The sequence below is a fragment of the Salmo salar genome, chromosome 20 (assembly GCF_965601325.2).
Source record: "Salmo salar chromosome 20, fSalSal1, whole genome shotgun sequence".
Classification (NCBI taxonomy): domain Eukaryota; kingdom Metazoa; phylum Chordata; class Actinopteri; order Salmoniformes; family Salmonidae; genus Salmo; species Salmo salar.
This window is the reverse complement of record NC_138310.1, coordinates 80,711,033-80,731,528: the sequence shown is the minus strand read 5'-3', so window position 1 is coordinate 80,731,528 and position 20,496 is coordinate 80,711,033. Positions and strand designations below refer to the sequence as shown.

The 20,496-nt window shown below is 44.6% G+C and overlaps 1 protein-coding gene across 2 annotated transcripts in view; it reads left to right on the top strand.

The window, feature by feature from the left end:
• The window catches only part of rab38a (RAB38a, member RAS oncogene family), a 108,125-nt gene that overhangs the window by 22,169 nt on the left and 65,460 nt on the right, over positions 1-20,496 (top strand). The window lies entirely within an intron of this gene.

Genomic DNA, 20,496 nt, shown 5'->3' with positions numbered 1-20,496 from the left:
AGTGGTGTAGAGAATAGAGAGTGGTGTAGAGAATAGAGAGTGGTGTAGAGAGTGGTGTAGAGAATAGAGAGTGGTGTAGAGAATAGAGAGTGGTGTAGAGAATAGAGAGTGGCGTAGAGAATAGAGAGTGGCGTAGAGAATAGAGAGTGGCGTAGAGAATAGAGAGTGGCGTAGAGAATAGAGAGTGGCGTAGAGAATAGAGTGGCGTAGAGAATAGAGAGTGGCGTAGAGAATAGAGAGAGATATTATAGAGTGGTGTAGAGAATAGAGTGGTGTAGAGAATAGAGAGTGGTGTAGAGAGTGGTGTAGAGAATAGAGAGTGGTAGAGAATAGAGAGTGGTGTAGAGAATCGAGAGTGGCGTAGAGGATAAAGAGTGGCGTAGAGAATAGAGAGTGGCGTAGAGAATAGAGAGTGGCGTAGAGAATAGAGAGTGGCGTAGAGAATAGAGAGTGGTGTAGAGAGTGGTGTAGAATAGAGAGTGGCGTAGAGAATAGAGAGTGGTGTAGAATAGAGAGTGGTGTAGAATAGAGAGTGGTGTAGAATAGAGAGTGGTGTAGAGAATAGAGTGGTGAAGAGGATAAAGAGTGGCGTAGAATAGAGAGTGGCGTAGAGAATAGAGAGTGGTGTAGAGAATAGACAGTGGCGTAGAGAATAGAGAGTGGTGTAGAGAATAGAGAGTGGTGAAGCGGATAAAGAGTGGTGTAGAGAGTGGTGTAGGGAGTGGAGTAGAGAATAGAGAGTGGCGTCGACAGTAGAGTGGCGTAGAGAATAGAGAGTGGTGTAGAGAATAGAGAGTGGCGTAGAGAGTGGTGTAGAATAAAGAGTGGCGTAGAGAATAGAGAGTGGCGTAGAGAATAGAGAGTGGCGTAGAATAAAGAGTGGTGTAGAGAATAGAGAGTGGTGTAGAGAATAGAGAGTGGTGTAGAGAGTGGTGTAGAGAATAGAGAGTGGTGTAGAGAATAGAGAGTGGTGTAGAGAATAGAGAGTGGCGTAGAGAATAGAGAGTGGCGTAGAGAATAGAGAGTGGCGTAGAGAATAGAGTGGCGTAGAGATAAGAGAGTGGCGTAGAGAATAGAGAGAGATATTATAGAGTGGTGTAGAGAATAGAGTGGTGTAGAGAATAGAGAGTGGTGTAGAGAGTGGTGTAGAGAATAGAGAGTGGTGTAGAGAATAGAGAGTGGTGTAGAGAGTGGTGTAGAGAATAGAGAGTGGTGTAGAGAATAGAGAGTGGTGTAGAGAATAGAGAGTGGTGTAGAGAGTGGTGTAGAGAATAGAGAGTGGTGTAGAGAATAGAGAGTGGCGTAGAGAATAGAGAGTGGCGTAGAATAGAGAGTGGTGTAGAATAGAGAGTGGTGTAGAATAGAGTGGTGAAGAGGATAAAGAGTGGCGTAGAATAGAGAGTGGCGTAGAGAATAGAGAGTGGTGTAGAGAATGGAGAGTGGCGTAGAGAATAGAGAGTGGCGTAGAGAATAGAGAGTGGCGTAGAGAATAGAGAGTGGTGTAGAGAATAGAGTGGTGAAGAGGATAAAGAGTGGTGTAGAGAATAGAGTGGTGAAGAGGATAAAGAGTGGCGTAGAGAATAGAGAGTGGTGTAGAGAGTGGTGTAGAGAATAGAGAGTGGTGTAGATAGTTGTTTAGAGAGAGAGGTGTAGAGAATAGAGAGTGGTGTAGAGAATAGAGAGTGGCGTAGATAGTTGTTTAGAGAGAGTGGTGTAGAGAATAGAGAGTGGCGTAGAGAATAGAGAGTGGCGTAGAGAATAGAGAGTGGCGTAGAGAATAGAGAGTGGCGTAGAGAATAGAGTGGCGTAGAGAATAGAGAGTGGCGTAGAGAATAGAGAGAGATATTATAGAGTGGTGTAGAGAATAGAGTGGTGTAGAGAATAGAGAGTGGTGTAGAGAGTGGTGTAGAGAATAGAGAGTGGTGTAGAGAATAGAGAGTGGTGTAGAGAGTGGTGTAGAGAATAGAGAGTGGTGTAGAGAATAGAGAGTGGTGTAGAGAATAGAGAGTGGTGTAGAGAGTGGTGTAGAGAATAGAGAGTGGTGTAGAGAATAGAGAGTGGTGTAGAGAATAGAGAGTGGCGTAGAGAATAGAGAGTGGCGTAGAGAATAGAGAGTGGCGTAGAGAATAGAGAGTGGCGTAGAGAATAGAGAGTGGCGTACAGAATAGAGAGTGGTGTAGAGAATAAAGAGTGGCGTAGAGAGTGGTGTAGAGAATAGAGAGTGGTGTAGAGAGTGGTGTAGAATAGAGAGTGGTGTAGAATAGAGAGTGGTGTAGAGAATCGAGAGTGGCGTAGAGGATAAAGAGTGGCGTAGAGAATAGAGAGTGGCGTAGAGAATAGAGAGTGGCGTAGAGAATAGAGAGTGGCGTAGAGAATAGAGAGTGGCGTAGAGAATAGAGAGTGGTGTAGAGAGTGGTGTAGAATAGAGAGGGGCGTAGAGAATAGAGAGTGGTGTAGAATAGAGAGTGGTGTAGAATAGAGAGTGGTGTAGAATAGAGAGTGGTGTAGAGAATAGAGTGGTGAAGAGGATAAAGAGTGGCGTAGAATAGAGAGTGGCGTAGAGAATAGAGAGTGGTGTAGAGAATGGAGAGTGGCGTAGAGAATAGAGAGTGGCGTAGAGAATAGAGAGTGGCGTAGAGAATAGAGAGTGGTGTAGAGAATAGAGTGGTGAAGAGGATAAAGAGTGGTGTAGAGAATAGAGTGGTGAAGAGGATAAAGAGTGGCGTAGAGAATAGAGAGTGGTGTAGAGAGTGGTGTAGAGAATAGAGAGTGGTGTAGATAGTTGTTTAGAGAGAGAGGTGTAGAGAATAGAGAGTGGTGTAGAGAATAGAGAGTGGCGTAGATAGTTGTTTAGAGAGAGGGGTGTAGAGAATAGAGAGTGGTGTAGAGAATAGAGAGTGGTGTAGAGAGTTGTTTAGAGAGAGTGGTGTAGAGAGTAGAGAGTTGTTTAGAGAGAGTGGTGTAGTGAATAGAGAGTGGTGTAGAGTTGTTTAGAGAGAGTGGTGTAGAGAATAGAGAGTGGTGTAGAGAATAGAGAGTGGTGTAGAGAATAGAGAGTGGTGTAGAGAATAGAGAGTGGTGTAGGGTTGTGGAGTAGAGAATAGAGAGTGGAGTAGAGAATAGAGTGTGGTGTAGACAGTGGTGTAGACAGTGGTGTAGAGAGTGGCGTAGAGAATAGAGTGGCGTAGAGAATAGAGTGGCGTAGAGAATAGAGAGTGGCGTAGAGAATAGAGAGTGGCGTAGAGAATAGAGAGTGGCGTAGAGAATAGAGAGTGGCGTAGAGGATAGAGAGTGGCGTAGAGGATAGAGAGTGGCGTAGAGAATAGAGAGTGCCGTAGAGAATAGAGTGGCGTAGAGAATAGAGAGTGGCGTAGAGAATAGAGAGTGGCGTAGAGAATAGAGAGTGGCGTAGAGAATAGAGAGTGGCGTAGAGGATAGAGAGTGGCGTAGAGGATAGAGAGTGGCGTAGAGGATAGAGAGTGGCGTAGAGGATAGAGAGTGGCGTAGAGGATAGAGAGTGGCGTAGAGGATAGAGAGTGGCGTAGAGGATAGCGAGTGGCGTAGAGGATAGAGAGTGGCGTAGAGAGGTGTGGAGAAGAAGATAAAGAGTGGCGTAGAGAATAGAGAGTGGTGTAGAGAGTGGCGTAGAGGATAGAGAGTGGCGTAGAGGATAGAGAGTGGCGTAGAGAATAGAGAGTGGCGTAGAGAATAGAGAGTGGCGTAGAGAATAGAGAGTGGCGTAGAGAATAGAGAGTGGCGTAGAGGATAGAGAGTGGCGTAGAGGATAGAGAGTGGCGTAGAGGATAGAGAGTGGCGTAGAGGATAGAGAGTGGCGTAGAGGATAGAGAGTGGCGTAGAGAATAGAGAGTGGCGTAGAGAGGTGTGGAGAAGAAGATAAAGAGTGGCGTAGAGAATAGAGAGTGGTGTAGAGAGTGGTGTAGAGAATAGACAGTGGCGTAGAGAATAGAGAGTGGTGTAGAGAATAGAGAGTGGTGAAGCGGATAAAGAGTGGTGTAGAGAGTGGTGTAGGGAGTGGAGTAGAGAATAGAGAGTGGCGTCGACAGTAGAGAGTGGCGTCGACAGTAGAGAGTGGCGTCGACAGTAGAGTGGCGTAGAGAATAGAGAGTGGTGTAGAATAGAGAGTGGCGTAGAGAATAGAGAGTGGCGTAGAGAATAGAGAGTGGCATAGAGAATAGAAAGTGGTGTAGAGAATAGAGAGTGGTGTAGAGAATAGAGAGTGGTGTAGAGAATAGAGAGTGGTGTAGAGAATAGAGAGTGGTGTAGAGAATAGAGAGTGGTGTAGAGAGTGGTGTAGAGAATAGAGAGTGGCGTAGAGAATAGAGAGTGGCGTAGAGAATAGAGAGTGGCGTAGAGAATAGAGAGAGATATTATAGAGTGGTGTAGAGAATAGAGTGGTGTAGAGAATAGAGAGTGGTGTAGAGAGTGGTGTAGAGAATAGAGAGTGGTGTAGAGAATAGAGAGTGGCGTAGAATAAAGAGTGGTGTAGAGAATAGAGAGTGGTGTAGAGAATAGAGAGTGGTGTAGACAATAGAGAGTGGTGTAGAGAATAGAGAGGTGTGTAGAGAATAGAGAGGTGTGTAGAGAATAGAGAGTGGTGTAGAGAATAGAGAGTGGCGTAGAGAATAGAGAGTGGCGTAGAGAATAGAGAGTGGTGTAGAGAATAGAGAGTGGTGTAGAGAATAGAGAGTGGTGTAGAGAATAGAGAGTGGTGTAGGGAGTGGAGTAGAGAATAGAGAGTGGAGTAGAGAATAGAGTGTGGTGTAGACAGTGGTGTAGACAGTGGTGTAGAGAGTGGCGTAGAGAATAGAGTGGCGTAGAGAATAGAGTGGCGTAGAGAATAGAGAGTGGCGTAGAGAATAGAGAGTGGCGTAGAGAATAGAGAGTGGCGTAGAGAATAGAGAGTGGTGTAGAGGATAGAGAGTGGCGTAGAGGATAGAGAGTGGCGTAGAGAATAGAGAGTGGCGTAGAGAATAGAGTGGCGTAGAGAATAGAGAGTGGCGTAGAGAATAGAGAGTGGCGTAGAGAATAGAGAGTGGCGTAGAGAATAGCGAGTGGCGTAGAGGATAGAGAGTGGCGTAGAGGATAGAGAGTGGCGTAGAGGATAGAGAGTGGCGTAGAGGATAGAGAGTGGCGTAGAGGATAGAGAGTGGCGTAGAGGATAGAGAGTGGCGTAGAGGATAGAGAGTGGCGTAGAGGATAGAGAGTGGCGTAGAGAGGTGTGGAGAAGAAGATAAAGAGTGGCGTAGAGAATAGAGAGTGGTGTAGAGAGTGGCGTAGAGAATAGAGAGTGGCGTAGAGAATAGAGAGTGGCGTAGAGAATAGAGAGTGGCGTAGAGAATAGAGAGTGGCGTAGAGGATAGAGAGTGGCGTAGAGGATAGAGAGTGGCGTAGATGATAGAGAGTGGCGTAGAGGATAGAGAGTGGCGTAGAGAATAGAGAGTGGCGTAGAGAGGTGTGGAGAAGAAGATAAAGAGTGGCGTAGAGAATAGAGAGTGGTGTAGAGAGTGGCGTAGAGAATAGAGAGTGGCGTAGAGAATAGAGAGTGGCGTAGAGAATAGAGAGTGGCGTAGAGAATAGAGAGTGGCGTAGAGGATAGAGAGTGGCGTAGAGGATAGAGAGTGGCGTAGATGATAGAGAGTGGCGTAGAGGATAGAGAGTGGCGTAGAGAATAGAGAGTGGCGTAGAGAGGTGTGGAGAAGAAGATAAAGAGTGGCGTAGAGAATAGAGAGTGGTGTAGAGAGTGGTGTAGAGAATAGACAGTGGCGTAGAGAATAGAGAGTGGTGTAGAGAATAGAGAGTGGTGAAGCGGATAAAGAGTGGTGTAGAGAGTGGTGTAGGGAGTGGAGTAGAGAATAGAGAGTGGCGTCGACAGTAGAGAGTGGCGTCGACAGTAGAGAGTGGCGTCGACAGTAGAGTGGCGTAGAGAATAGAGAGTGGTGTAGAGAATAGAGAGTGGTGTAGAATAGAGAGTGGCGTAGAGAATAGAGAGTGGCGTAGAGAATAGAGAGTGGCGTAGAATAAAGAGTGGCGTAGAGAATAGAGAGTGGTGTAGAGAATAGAGAGTGGTGTAGAGAATAGAGAGTGGTGTAGAGAGTGGTGTAGAGAATAGAGAGTGGCGTAGAGAATAGAGAGTGGCGTAGAGAATAGAGAGTGGCGTAGAGAATAGAGAGTGGCGTAGAGAATAGAGAGAGATATTATAGAGTGGTGTAGAGAATAGAGTGGTGTAGAGAATAGAGAGTGGTGTAGAGAGTGGCGTAGAGGATAGAGAGTGGCGTAGAGAATAGAGAGTGGCGTAGAGAATAGAGTGGCGTAGAGAATAGAGAGTGGCGTAGAGAATAGAGAGTGGCGTAGAGAATAGAGAGTGGCGTAGAGGATAGAGAGTGGCGTAGAGGATAGAGAGTGGCGTAGAGGATAGAGAGTGGCGTAGAGGATAGAGAGTGGCGTAGAGAATAGAGAGTGGCGTAGAGAGGTGTGGAGAAGAAGATAAAGAGTGGCGTAGAGAATAGAGAGTGGTGTAGAGAGTGGTGTAGAGAATAGACAGTGGCGTAGAGAATAGAGAGTGGTGTAGAGAATAGAGAGTGGTGAAGCGGATAAAGAGTGGTGTAGAGAGTGGTGTAGGGAGTGGAGTAGAGAATAGAGAGTGGCGTCGACAGTAGAGAGTGGCGTCGACAGTAGAGAGTGGCGTCGACAGTAGAGAGTGGCGTCGAGAATAGAGAGTGGTGTAGAGAATAGAGAGTGGCGTAGAGAGTGGTGTAGAATAAAGAGTGGCGTAGAGAATAGAGAGTGGCGTAGAGAATAGAGAGTGGCGTAGAATAAAGAGTGGTGTAGAGAATAGAGAGTGGTGTAGAGAATAGAGAGTGGTGTAGAGAATAGAGAGTGGTGTAGAGAGTGGTGTAGAGAATAGAGAGTGGTGTAGAGAATAGAGAGTGGTGTAGAGAATAGAGAGTGGCGTAGAGAATAGAGAGTGGCGTAGAGAATAGAGAGTGGCGTAGAGAATAGAGAGAGATATTATAGAGTGGTGTAGAGAATAGAGTGGTGTAGAGAATAGAGATTGGTGTAGAGAGTGGTGTAGAGAATAGAGAGTGGCGTAGAATAAAGAGTGGTGTAGAAAGAGAGTGGTGTAGAGAATAGAGTGGTGTAGAGAATAGAGAGTGGTGTAGAGAATAGAGAGTGGCGTAGAGAATAGAGAGTGGCGTAGAGAATAGAGAGTGGCGTAGAGAATAGAGAGTGGCGTAGAGAATAGAGAGTGGCGTAGAGAATAGAGAGTGGCGTAGAGAATAGAGAGTGGCGTAGAGAATAGAGAGTGGCGTAGAGAATAGAGAGTGGTGTAGAGAGTGGCGTAGAGAATAGAGAGTGGTGTAGAATAGAGAGTGGTGTAGAATAGAGAGTGGTGTAGGAAGGGTGGAGAGAGGTGGTGTAGAGAATCGAGAGTGGTGTAGAGGATAAAGAGTGGCGTAGAGAATAGAGAGTGGCGTAGAGAATAGAGAGTGGTGTAGAATAGAGAGTGGTGTAGAGAATAGAGAGTGGTGTAGAGAGTGGTGTAGAATAGAGAGTGGTGTAGAATAGAGAGTGGTGTAGAGAATAGAGTGGTGAAGAGGATAAAGAGTGGCGTAGAATAGAGAGTGGCGTAGAGAATAGAGAGTGGCGTAGAGAATGGAGAGTGGTGTAGAGAATAGAGAGTGGCGTAGAGAATAGAGAGTGGCGTAGAGAATAGAGAGTGGCGTAGAGAATAGAGAGTGGTGTAGAGGATAGAGAGTGGCGTAGAGGATAGAGAGTGGCGTAGAGGATAGAGAGTGGCGTAGAGGATAGAGAGTGGCGTAGAGGATAGCGAGTGGCGTAGAGGATAGAGAGTGGCGTAGAGAGGTGTGGAGAAGAAGATAAAGAGTGGCGTAGAGAATAGAGAGTGGTGTAGAGAGTGGCGTAGAGGATAGAGAGTGGCGTAGAGGATAGAGAGTGGCGTAGAGAATAGAGAGTGGCGTAGAGAATAGAGAGTGGCGTAGAGAATAGAGAGTGGCGTAGAGAATAGAGAGTGGCGTAGAGGATAGAGAGTGGCGTAGAGGATAGAGAGTGGCGTAGAGGATAGAGAGTGGCGTAGAGGATAGAGAGTGGCGTAGAGGATAGAGAGTGGCGTAGAGAATAGAGAGTGGCGTAGAGAGGTGTGGAGAAGAAGATAAAGAGTGGCGTAGAGAATAGAGAGTGGTGTAGAGAGTGGTGTAGAGAATAGACAGTGGCGTAGAGAATAGAGAGTGGTGTAGAGAATAGAGAGTGGTGAAGCGGATAAAGAGTGGTGTAGAGAGTGGTGTAGGGAGTGGAGTAGAGAATAGAGAGTGGCGTCGACAGTAGAGAGTGGCGTCGACAGTAGAGAGTGGCGTCGACAGTAGAGTGGCGTAGAGAATAGAGAGTGGTGTAGAATAGAGAGTGGCGTAGAGAATAGAGAGTGGCGTAGAGAATAGAGAGTGGCATAGAGAATAGAAAGTGGTGTAGAGAATAGAGAGTGGTGTAGAGAATAGAGAGTGGTGTAGAGAATAGAGAGTGGTGTAGAGAATAGAGAGTGGTGTAGAGAATAGAGAGTGGTGTAGAGAGTGGTGTAGAGAATAGAGAGTGGCGTAGAGAATAGAGAGTGGCGTAGAGAATAGAGAGTGGCGTAGAGAATAGAGAGAGATATTATAGAGTGGTGTAGAGAATAGAGTGGTGTAGAGAATAGAGAGTGGTGTAGAGAGTGGTGTAGAGAATAGAGAGTGGTGTAGAGAATAGAGAGTGGCGTAGAATAAAGAGTGGTGTAGAGAATAGAGAGTGGTGTAGAGAATAGAGAGTGGTGTAGACAATAGAGAGTGGTGTAGAGAATAGAGAGGTGTGTAGAGAATAGAGAGGTGTGTAGAGAATAGAGAGTGGTGTAGAGAATAGAGAGTGGCGTAGAGAATAGAGAGTGGCGTAGAGAATAGAGAGTGGTGTAGAGAATAGAGAGTGGTGTAGAGAATAGAGAGTGGTGTAGAGAATAGAGAGTGGTGTAGGGAGTGGAGTAGAGAATAGAGAGTGGAGTAGAGAATAGAGTGTGGTGTAGACAGTGGTGTAGACAGTGGTGTAGAGAGTGGCGTAGAGAATAGAGTGGCGTAGAGAATAGAGTGGCGTAGAGAATAGAGAGTGGCGTAGAGAATAGAGAGTGGCGTAGAGAATAGAGAGTGGCGTAGAGAATAGAGAGTGGTGTAGAGGATAGAGAGTGGCGTAGAGGATAGAGAGTGGCGTAGAGAATAGAGAGTGGCGTAGAGAATAGAGTGGCGTAGAGAATAGAGAGTGGCGTAGAGAATAGAGAGTGGCGTAGAGAATAGAGAGTGGCGTAGAGAATAGCGAGTGGCGTAGAGGATAGAGAGTGGCGTAGAGGATAGAGAGTGGCGTAGAGGATAGAGAGTGGCGTAGAGGATAGAGAGTGGCGTAGAGGATAGAGAGTGGCGTAGAGGATAGAGAGTGGCGTAGAGGATAGAGAGTGGCGTAGAGGATAGAGAGTGGCGTAGAGAGGTGTGGAGAAGAAGATAAAGAGTGGCGTAGAGAATAGAGAGTGGTGTAGAGAGTGGCGTAGAGAATAGAGAGTGGCGTAGAGAATAGAGAGTGGCGTAGAGAATAGAGAGTGGCGTAGAGAATAGAGAGTGGCGTAGAGGATAGAGAGTGGCGTAGAGGATAGAGAGTGGCGTAGATGATAGAGAGTGGCGTAGAGGATAGAGAGTGGCGTAGAGAATAGAGAGTGGCGTAGAGAGGTGTGGAGAAGAAGATAAAGAGTGGCGTAGAGAATAGAGAGTGGTGTAGAGAGTGGCGTAGAGAATGTAGAGAATAGACAGTGGCGTAGAGAATAGAGAGTGGTGTAGAGAATAGAGAGTGGTGAAGCGGATAAAGAGTGGTGTAGAGAGTGGTGTATGGAGTGGAGTAGAGAATAGAGAGTGGCGTCGACAGTAGAGAGTGGCGTCGACAGTAGAGAGTGGCGTCGACAGTAGAGTGGCGTAGAGAATAGAGAGTGGTGTAGAGAATAGAGAGTGGTGTAGAATAGAGAGTGGCGTAGAGAATAGAGAGTGGCGTAGAGAATAGAGAGTGGCGTAGAATAAAGAGTGGCGTAGAGAATAGAGAGTGGTGTAGAGAATAGAGAGTGGTGTAGAGAATAGAGAGTGGTGTAGAGAGTGGTGTAGAGAATAGAGAGTGGCGTAGAGAATAGAGAGTGGCGTAGAGAATAGAGAGTGGCGTAGAGAATAGAGAGTGGCGTAGAGAATAGAGAGAGATATTATAGAGTGGTGTAGAGAATAGAGTGGTGTAGAGAATAGAGAGTGGTGTAGAGAGTGGCGTAGAGGATAGAGAGTGGCGTAGAGAATAGAGAGTGGCGTAGAGAATAGAGTGGCGTAGAGAATAGAGAGTGGCGTAGAGAATAGAGAGTGGCGTAGAGAATAGAGAGTGGCGTAGAGGATAGAGAGTGGCGTAGAGGATAGAGAGTGGCGTAGAGGATAGAGAGTGGCGTAGAGGATAGAGAGTGGCGTAGAGAATAGAGAGTGGCGTAGAGAGGTGTGGAGAAGAAGATAAAGAGTGGCGTAGAGAATAGAGAGTGGTGTAGAGAGTGGTGTAGAGAATAGACAGTGGTGTAGAGAATAGAGAGTGGTGTAGAGAATAGAGAGTGGTGAAGCGGATAAAGAGTGGTGTAGAGAGTGGTGTAGGGAGTGGAGTAGAGAATAGAGAGTGGCGTCGACAGTAGAGAGTGGCGTCGACAGTAGAGAGTGGCGTCGACAGTAGAGAGTGGCGTCGACAGTAGAGAGTGGCGTCGAGAATAGAGAGTGGTGTAGAGAATAGAGAGTGGCGTAGAGAGTGGTGTAGAATAAAGAGTGGCGTAGAGAATAGAGAGTGGCGTAGAGAATAGAGAGTGGCGTAGAATAAAGAGTGGTGTAGAGAATAGAGAGTGGTGTAGAGAATAGAGAGTGGTGTAGAGAATAGAGAGTGGTGTAGAGAGTGGTGTAGAGAATAGAGAGTGGTGTAGAGAATAGAGAGTGGTGTAGAGAATAGAGAGTGGCGTAGAGAATAGAGAGTGGCGTAGAGAATAGAGAGTGGCGTAGAGAATAGAGAGAGATATTATAGAGTGGTGTAGAGAATAGAGTGGTGTAGAGAATAGAGAGTGGTGTAGAGAGTGGTGTAGAGAATAGAGAGTGGCGTAGAATAAAGAGTGGTGTAGAGAATAGAGAGTGGTGTAGAGAATAGAGAGTGGTGTAGAGAATAGAGAGTGGTGTAGAGAATAGAGAGTGGCGTAGAGAATAGAGAGTGGCGTAGAGAATAGAGAGTGGCGTAGAGAATAGAGAGTGGCGTAGAGAATAGAGAGTGGCGTAGAGAATAGAGAGTGGCGTAGAGAATAGAGAGTGGCGTAGAGAATAGAGAGTGGCGTAGAGAATAGAGAGTGGTGTAGAGAGTGGCGTAGAGAATAGAGAGTGGTGTAGAATAGAGAGTGGTGTAGAATAGAGAGTGGTGTAGGATAGAGAGTGGTGTAGAATAGAGAGTGGTGTAGAGAATCGAGAGTGGTGTAGAGGATAAAGAGTGGCGTAGAGAATAGAGAGTGGCGTAGAGAATAGAGAGTGGTGTAGAATAGAGAGTGGTGTAGAGAATAGAGAGTGGTGTAGAGAGTGGTGTAGAATAGAGAGTGGTGTAGAATAGAGAGTGGTGTAGAGAATAGAGTGGTGAAGAGGATAAAGAGTGGCGTAGAATAGAGAGTGGCGTAGAGAATAGAGAGTGGCGTAGAGAATGGAGAGTGGTGTAGAGAATAGAGAGTGGCGTAGAGAATAGAGAGTGGCGTAGAGAATAGAGAGTGGCGTAGAGAATAGAGAGTGGTGTAGAATAAAGAGTGGCGTAGAGAATAGAGAGTGGTGTAGAATAAAGAGTGGCGTAGAGAATAGAGAGTGGTGTAGAAAATAGAGTGGTGAAGAGGATAAAGAGTGGCGTAGAGAATAGAGAGTGGTGTAGAAAATAGAGTGGTGAAGAGGATAAAGAGTGGTGTAGAGAATAGAGAGAGATATTATAGAGTGGTGTAGAGAGTTTTAGTGATGTAGAGTGATATAGAGAGGGATATATAGACGTGTTAGTGACGTAGAGAGTGATAGTGATGTAGAGAGTTTTATATAGGGCTTGTTATAGAGAACAGACAAGTCCTTGAGCCTTTCAGTAGTTGAGTTCTCAAGTCCATCTCCCCGAAGGTTACATTACATCTTAGTGGAAATTCTAGATGATGCAAATTACTTATTTTCTCAGAAAGAGCTTTGTGTGTGTGTGTGTGTCATGTGCCTGCTATTAGATAAAGCCCCCTCTGTTACATGAACCCATTCTGAATTGAAGTGTGTGTTTATAGTTGTATGTCTGTATTGTTTGTGGTGATATAAGTCTATTACAGGAGTCTACGAACAAGCTCTTGTTCTGATAAAAGGTCATGTAAGAGATTATTAAAGAGGTCTCTCTCTCATTGTGTATATGTGGTAATGTAAGAGGTTATTAGAGAGGTCTCTCTCTCTCTCACTGTGTGTATATGTGGTAATGTAAGAGGTTACCTCTTACATCTAGATGTTCCGCTAGCGGAACACCGCTCCTATATCCAATGATAGGCGTGGCGCGAATGACAAATTCCTCGAAAATCCGAAAACTTCCATTTTTCAAACATATGACTATTTTACACCATTTTAAAGACAAGACTCTCCTTTATCTAACCACACTATCCAATTTCAAAAAGGCTTTACAACGAAAGCAAAACATTAGATTATGTCAGGAGAGTACCCAGCCAGAAATAATCAGACACCCATTTTTCAAGCTAGCATATAATGTCACAAAAACCAAAACCACAGCTAAATGCAGCACAAACCTTGATGATCTTCATCAGATGACACTCCTAGGACATTATGTTATACAATACATGCATGTTTTGTTCAATCAAGTTCATATTTATATCAAAAACCAGCTTTTTACATTAGCATGTGACGTTCAGAACTAGCATTCCCACCGAACACTTCCGGTGAATTTACTAAATTACTCACGATAAACGTTCACAAAAAACATAACAATTATTTTAAGAATTATAGATACAGAACTCCTTTATGCAATCACGGTGTCCGATTTTAAAATAGCTTTTCGGTGAAAGCACATTTTGCAATATTCTGAGTAGATAGCCCGGCCATCACAGGCTAGCTATTTTGACACCCACCAAGTTTGGTACTCACCAAACTCAGATTTACTATAAGAAAAATTGGATTACCTTTGCTGTTCTTCGTCAGAATGCACTCCTAGGACTTCTACTTCAACAACAAATGTTTGTTTGGTTCCAAATAATCCATAGTTATATCCAAATAGCGGCGTTTTGTTCATGCGTTCAAGACACTATCCGAAGGGTAACGAAGGGTGACGCGCCGGCGCGTATTGTGACAAAAAAATTCAAAATATTCCATTACCGTACTTCGAAGCATGTCAAACGCTGTTTAAAATCAATTTTTATGCTATTTTTCTCGTAAAATAGCGATAATATTCCGACCGGGAGTCGTTGTTTTCGTTCAAAGACTGAAAATGTAAAATGGCCTCTTCACGTGCACGTACGCACCCATCTCATTGTTCTCAGATCGACCACTATCCAAATGCGCTACTGTTTTTCAGCCATGGACTGCAGAGTCATCATTCAACGTTCTGGCGCCTTATGGGAGCCTTAGAAAGTATCACGTTACAGCAGAGATGCTCTGTTTTAAATAAAGAGGCTAAAGAAGGCCAAGAAATGGTCAGAGAGGGCACTTCCTGTTTGGAATCTTCTCAGGTTTTGGCCTGCCATATGAGTTCTGTTATACTCACAGACACCATTCAAACAGTTTTAGAAACTTTAGGGTGTTTTCTATCCAAATCAAACAAAATTATATGCATATTCTAGTTTCTGGGCAGGAGTAATAAACAGATTAAATCGGGTACGTTTGTTATCCGGCCGTGAAAATACTGCCCCCTATCCATAACAGGTTAACCTGTTAGGGCTAGGGGGCAGTATTGACACGGCTGGATAAAAAACATACCCGATTTAATCTGGTTACCACTCCTACCCAGTAACTAGAATATGCATATACTTATTACATATGGATAGAAAACACCCTAAAGTTTCTAAAACTGTTTGAATGGTGTCTGTGAGTATAACAGAACTCAAATGGCAGGTCAAAACCTGAGAGATTCCTTTACAGGAAGTGGCCTGTCTGACCATTTCTTGAACTTCTTTTCCATCTCTATCTTTTACTAAGGATCTCTGCTCTAACGTGACACTTCCCACGTCGTCCATAGGCGCTCAGAGCCCGGGAAAAAACAGAATGTCGTCATTCCAGCCCCAGACTGAAACACATTATCGCCTTTCTCAAGTGGCCGATCAAGGGACACTGGGCTTATGCGCGTGACCCGACCGCCCCCGCCTTTGGGATTTTTTCCTCTGTTTGCCGAAAAGGAGATTCCCTGTCGGAATATTATCGCTTTTCTACGAGAAAAATGTCGTAAAAATTGATTTTAAACAGCGGTTGACATGCTTCGAAGTACGGTAATGGAATATTTAGAATTTTATTGTCACGAATTGCGCCATGCGCGCGACACTTCTTTACTATTTCGGATAGTGTCTGGAATGCACAAACAAAACGCCGCTATTCGGATATAACGATGGATTATTTTGGACCAAACCAACATTTGTTATTGAAGTAGCAGTCCTGGGTGTGCATTCTGACGAAGACAACAAAAGGTAATCAAACTTTTATAATAGTAAATATGATTATGGTGAGTGCTAAACTTGCCGGGTGTCTAAATAGCGAGCCCGTGATGCCTGGGCTATGTACTTAGAATATTGCAAAATGTGCTTTCACCAAAAAGCTATTTTAAAATCGGACATATCGAGTGCATAGAGGAGGTCTGTATCTATAATTCTTAAAATAATTGTTATGCTTTTTGTAAACGTTTATCGTGAGTAATTTAGTAAAATGTTAGCGAATTCCCCGGAAGTTTGCGGGGGTATGCTAGTTCTGAACGTCACATGCTAATGTAAAAAGCTGGTTTTTGATATAAATATGAACTTGATTGAACAAAACATGCATGTATTGTATAACATAATGTCCTAGGGTTGTCATCTGATGAAGATCATCAAAGGTGAGTGCTGCATTTAGCTGTCTTCTGGGTTTTGGTGACATTATATGCTGGCTTGAAAAATGGGTGTCTGATTATTTCTGGCTTGGTACTCTGCTGACATAATCTAATGTTTTGCTTTCGTTGTAAAGCCTTTTTGAAATCGGACAGTGTGGTTAGATTAACGAGAGTCTTGTCTTTAAATAGCTGTAAAATAGTCATATGTTTGAGAAATTGAAGTAATAGGATTTTTAAGGTTTTGAAAATCGCGCCACAGGCTGCAAGTGGCTGTTACGTAGGTGGGACGCAAGCGTCCCACCTAGCCCATAGAGGTTAAAGAGGTCTCTCTCTCACTGTGTGTATATGTGGTAATGTAAGAGGTTATTAAAGAGGTCTCTCTCTCACTGTGTATATGTGGTAATGTAAGAGGTTATTAAAGAGGTCTCTCTCTCTCTCACTGTGTATATGTGGTAATGTAAGAGGTTATTAAAGAGGTCTCTCTCACTGTGTATATGTGGTAATGTAAGTGGTTATTAGAGAGGTCTCTCTCTCTCTCACTGTGTGTGTATATGTGGTAATGTAAGTGGTTATTAGAGAGGAAGTCGGCTGCAGACTCCACTATGTCAAATCCTGATGAGCAAGCTGATAAAGGCCCTCATGAATATTCAATATTCATCTAATTAATTCTGCTGCTCAGCTCACCACGTGATCAGAAGAAGTGTGTGTGTGTGTGTGTGTGTGTGTGTGTGTGTGTGTGTGTGTGTGTGTGTGTGTGTGTCGCTGGCGAAGCAGCTGCTGGAGGCCTGAAATATTCTAAAATCAGACTGGAGACTTTTATCCCTGTCTTAATGTTCTTCATCTCATTGACTTGTCATTAGTGATCACTGACCCTGTCCTCTACTGACTTGAACCCATAGTTCACCTCAGCCTCGAAGGCTTCATTACAGAAACCACACCACCATATAAACATACGGATTTATGTTTTGGTCTCATTATCAAACAGTTGCAACTAGAGGTCGCCGTACGGCATGGCCGATTAATTAGGGCCGATTTCAAGTTTTCATAACAATCGGTAATCAATATTTTGGGGACCGATTATGGCCGATTACATTGCGCTCCACGAGGAGACTGCGTGGCAGGCTGACTACCTGTTACACGAGTGCAGCAATGAGCCAAGGCAAGGTGCTAGCTAGCATTAAACTTATCTTATAAAAAACAATCCATCTTAACATAATCACTAGTTAACTACACATGGTTGATGATATTACTAGTTTAACTAGCGTGTCCTGCGTTGCATATAATCAATGCGGTGCCTGTTAATTTATCATCGAATCACAGTCTGCTTCGCCAAACGGGTGATGATTTAACAAGCACATTCACCAAAAAAAACACTGTCGTTGCACCAATGTACCTAACCATAAACATCAATGCCTTTCTTAAAGAGGTTATTAAAGAGGTCCCGCTCTTAGAGGTTATTAAAGAAGTCCCGTGTGGCTCAGTTGGTAGAGCATGGTGTTTGCAACGCCAGGGTTGTGGGTTTGTTTCCCACGGGGGACCAGTACGGGATTTTTTTATTTATTTTTTAATGGATGAAATGTTAATTTCTAAAATGTAATGTAAATGTTAAAATCAATACACAAGTATATATTTTTAAACCTATTTTTAAACCTGCATATTTAGTTAAAAGAAATGAATGTTAGCAGGCAATATTAACTAGGGAAGTTGTGTCACTTCTCTTGCATTCTGTGCAAGCAGAGTCAGGGTATATGCAGCAGTTTGGGCCGCCTGGCTCGTTGCTAACTGTGTGAAGACTATTTCTTCCTAACAACGACCGTAATTAGCTTTCCAGAATATTACATAATTATGACATAACATTGAAGGTTGTGCAATGTAAGAGCAATATTTAGACTTATGGATGCCACCCGTTAGATAAAATACGGAACGGTTCTGTATTTCACTGAAAGAGTAAACTTTTTGTTTTTGAAATGATAGTTTCCGGATTTGACCATATTAATGACCAAAGGCTCGTATTTCTGTGTGTTTATTATATTATAATTAAATCTATGATTTGATATTTGATAGAGCAGTCTGACTGAGCGGTGGTAGGCAGCAGCAGGCTCGTAAGCATTCATTCAAACAGCACTTTCCTGCATTTGCCAGCAGCTCTTCGCAATGCTTGAAGCACAGCGCTGTTTATGACTTCAAACCTATCAACTCCCGAGATTAGGCTGGAAATACTAAAGTACCTATTAGAACATACAATAGTCAAAGGTATATGAAATACAAATGGTATAGAGAGAAATAGTCCTAATAACTACAACCTAAAACTTCTTAACTGGGAATATTGAAGACTCATGTTAAAAGGAACCACCAGCTTTTATATGTTCTCATGTTCTGAGCAAGGAACTTAAACGTTAGCTTTTTTACATGGCACATATTGCACTTTTACTTTCTTCTCCAACACTGTTTTTGCATTATTTAAACCAAATTGAACATGTTTCATTATTTTTTTGAGACTAAATAGATTTTATTGATGTATTATATACTGCTCCAAAAAATAAAGGGAACACTTAAACAACACATCCTAGATCTGAATGAATGAAATAATCTTATTAAATACTTTTTTCTTTACATAGTTGAATGTGCTGACAACAGAATCACACAATAATAATCAATGGAAATCCAATTTATCAACCCATGGAGGTCTGGATTTGGAGTCACACTCAAAATTAAAGTGGAAAACCACACTACAGGCTGATCCAACTTTGATGTAATGTCCTTAAAACAAGTCAAAATGAGGCTCAGTAGTGTGTGTGGCCTCCACGTGCCTGTATGACCTCCCTACAACGCCTGGGCATGCTCCTGATGAGGTGGCGGATGGTCTCCTGAGGGATCTCCTCCCAGACCTGGACTAAAGCATCCGCCAACTCCTGGACAGTCTGTGGTGCAACGTGGCGTTGGTGGATGGAGCGAGACATGATGTCCCAGATGTGCTCAATTGGATTCAGGTCTGGGGAACGGGCGGGCCAGTCCATAGCATCAATGCCTTCCTCTTGCAGGAACTGCTGACACACTCCAGCCACATGAGGTCTAGCATTGTCTTGCATTAGGAGGAACCCAGGGCCAACCGCACCAGCATATGGTCTCACAAGGGGTCTGAGGATCTCATCTCGGTACCTAATGGCAGTCAGGCTACCTCTGGCGAGCACATGGAGGGCTGTGCGGCCCCCCAAAGAAATGCCACCCCACACCATGACTGACCCACCGCCAAACCGGTCATGCTGGAGGATGTTGCAGGCAGTAGAACGTTCTCCACGACGTCTCCAGACTGTCACGTCTGTCACGTGTGCTCAGTGTGAACCTGCTTTCATCTGTGAAGAGCACAGGGCGCCAGTGGCGAATTTGCTAATCTTGGTGTTCTCTGGCAAATGCCAAACGTCCTGCACGGTGTTGGGCTGTAAGCACAACCCCCACCTGTGGACGTCGGGCCCTCATACCACCCTCATGGAGTCTGTTTCTGACCGTTTGAGCAGACACATGCACATTTGTGGCCTGCTGGAGGTCATTTTGCAGGGCTCTGGCAGTGCTCCTCCTGCTCCTCCTTGCACAAAGGCGGAGGTAGCGGTCCTGCTGCTGGGTTGTTGCCCTCCTACGACCTCCTCCACGTCTTCTGATGTACTGGCCTGTCTCCTGGTAGCGCCTCCATGCTCTGGACACTACGCTGACAGACACAGCAAACCTTCTTGCCACAGCTCGCATTGATGTGCCATCCTGGATGAGCTGCACTACCTGAGCCACTTGTGTGGGTTGTAGACTCCGTCTCATGCTACCACTAGAGTGAAAGCACCGCCAGCATTCAAAACTGACCAAAACATCAGCCAGGAAGCATAGGAACTGAGAAGTGGTCTGTGGTTACCACCTGCAGAACCACTCCTTTATTGGGGATGTCTTGCTAATTGCCTATAATTTCCACCTGTTGTCTATTCCATTTGCACAACAGCATGTGAAATTTATTGTCAATCAGTGTTGCTTCCTAAGTGGACAGTTTGATTTCACAGAAGTGTGATTGACTTGGAGTTACATTGTGTTGTTTAAGTGTTCCCTTTATTTTTTTGAGCAGTGTATATATATAAAATCTGCCGATTTAATCAGTATCGGCTATTTTTGGCCATCCAATAATCGGTATCGGTGTTGAAAAACCATAATCGGTCTACCTCTAATTGCAATAGTTAAGAGATACAGATGAGCTCGTGAGTGTGTATGTGGGTGAGTGAGTGTCTGTGAGTGCCCTGGATCTTCAACTTTTAGTTCATAGCATCAAAACGTCACACTGGCACTACTGAGGAGTCATACACTCAGAGCCACAAACATACACCTCACAGCCACAAACATACACCTCACAGCCACAAACATACACCTCACAGCCACAAACATACACCTCACAGCCACAAACATATACCTCACAGCCACAAACATAAACCTCACAGCCACAAACATACACCTCACAGCCACAAACATACACCTCACAGCCACAAACATACACCTCACAGCCACAAACATACACCTCACAGCCACAAACATACACCTCACAGCCACAAACATACACCTCACAGCCACAAACATACACCTCACAGCCACAAACATACACCTCACAGCCACAAACATACACCTCACAGCCACAAACATACACCTCACAGCCACAAACATACACCTCACAGCCACAATCATACACCTCACAGCCACAAACATACACCTCACAGCCACAAACATACACCTCACAGCCACAAACATACACCTCACAGCCACAAACATACACCTCTCAGCCACAAACATACACCTCTCAGCCACAAACATACACCTCTCAGCCACAAACATACACCTCACAGCCACAAACATACACCTCTCAGCCACAAACATACACCTCTCAGCCACAAACATACACCTCACAGCCACAAACATACACCTCACAGCCACAAACATACACCTCACAGCCACAAACATACACCTCACAGCCACACAGAAACACAACCAACATACTCACACGTACTGTAAGCAGTGGTCTTGGACAGTAATTCATCACAGTATTTTCCCCCCTCTCCCCTTATGCCTCTCTCTCTCTCTTCCGCTCTCTCTCTTTCTCTTTTTCTCTCTCTTCCTCTCTCTCTCTTCCCTCTCTCTCTCCCTCTCTCACTTCTGCTCTCTCTCTCTCTCTCTCTGCTCTCTCTCTCTCTCTCTGCTCTCTCTCTCTCTTCTGCTCTCTCTCTCTCTTCTGCTCTCTCTCTCTCTCTCTTCTGCTCTCTCTCTCTCTCTCTTGTGCTCTCTCTCTCTCTCTCTTCTGCTCTCTCTCTCTCT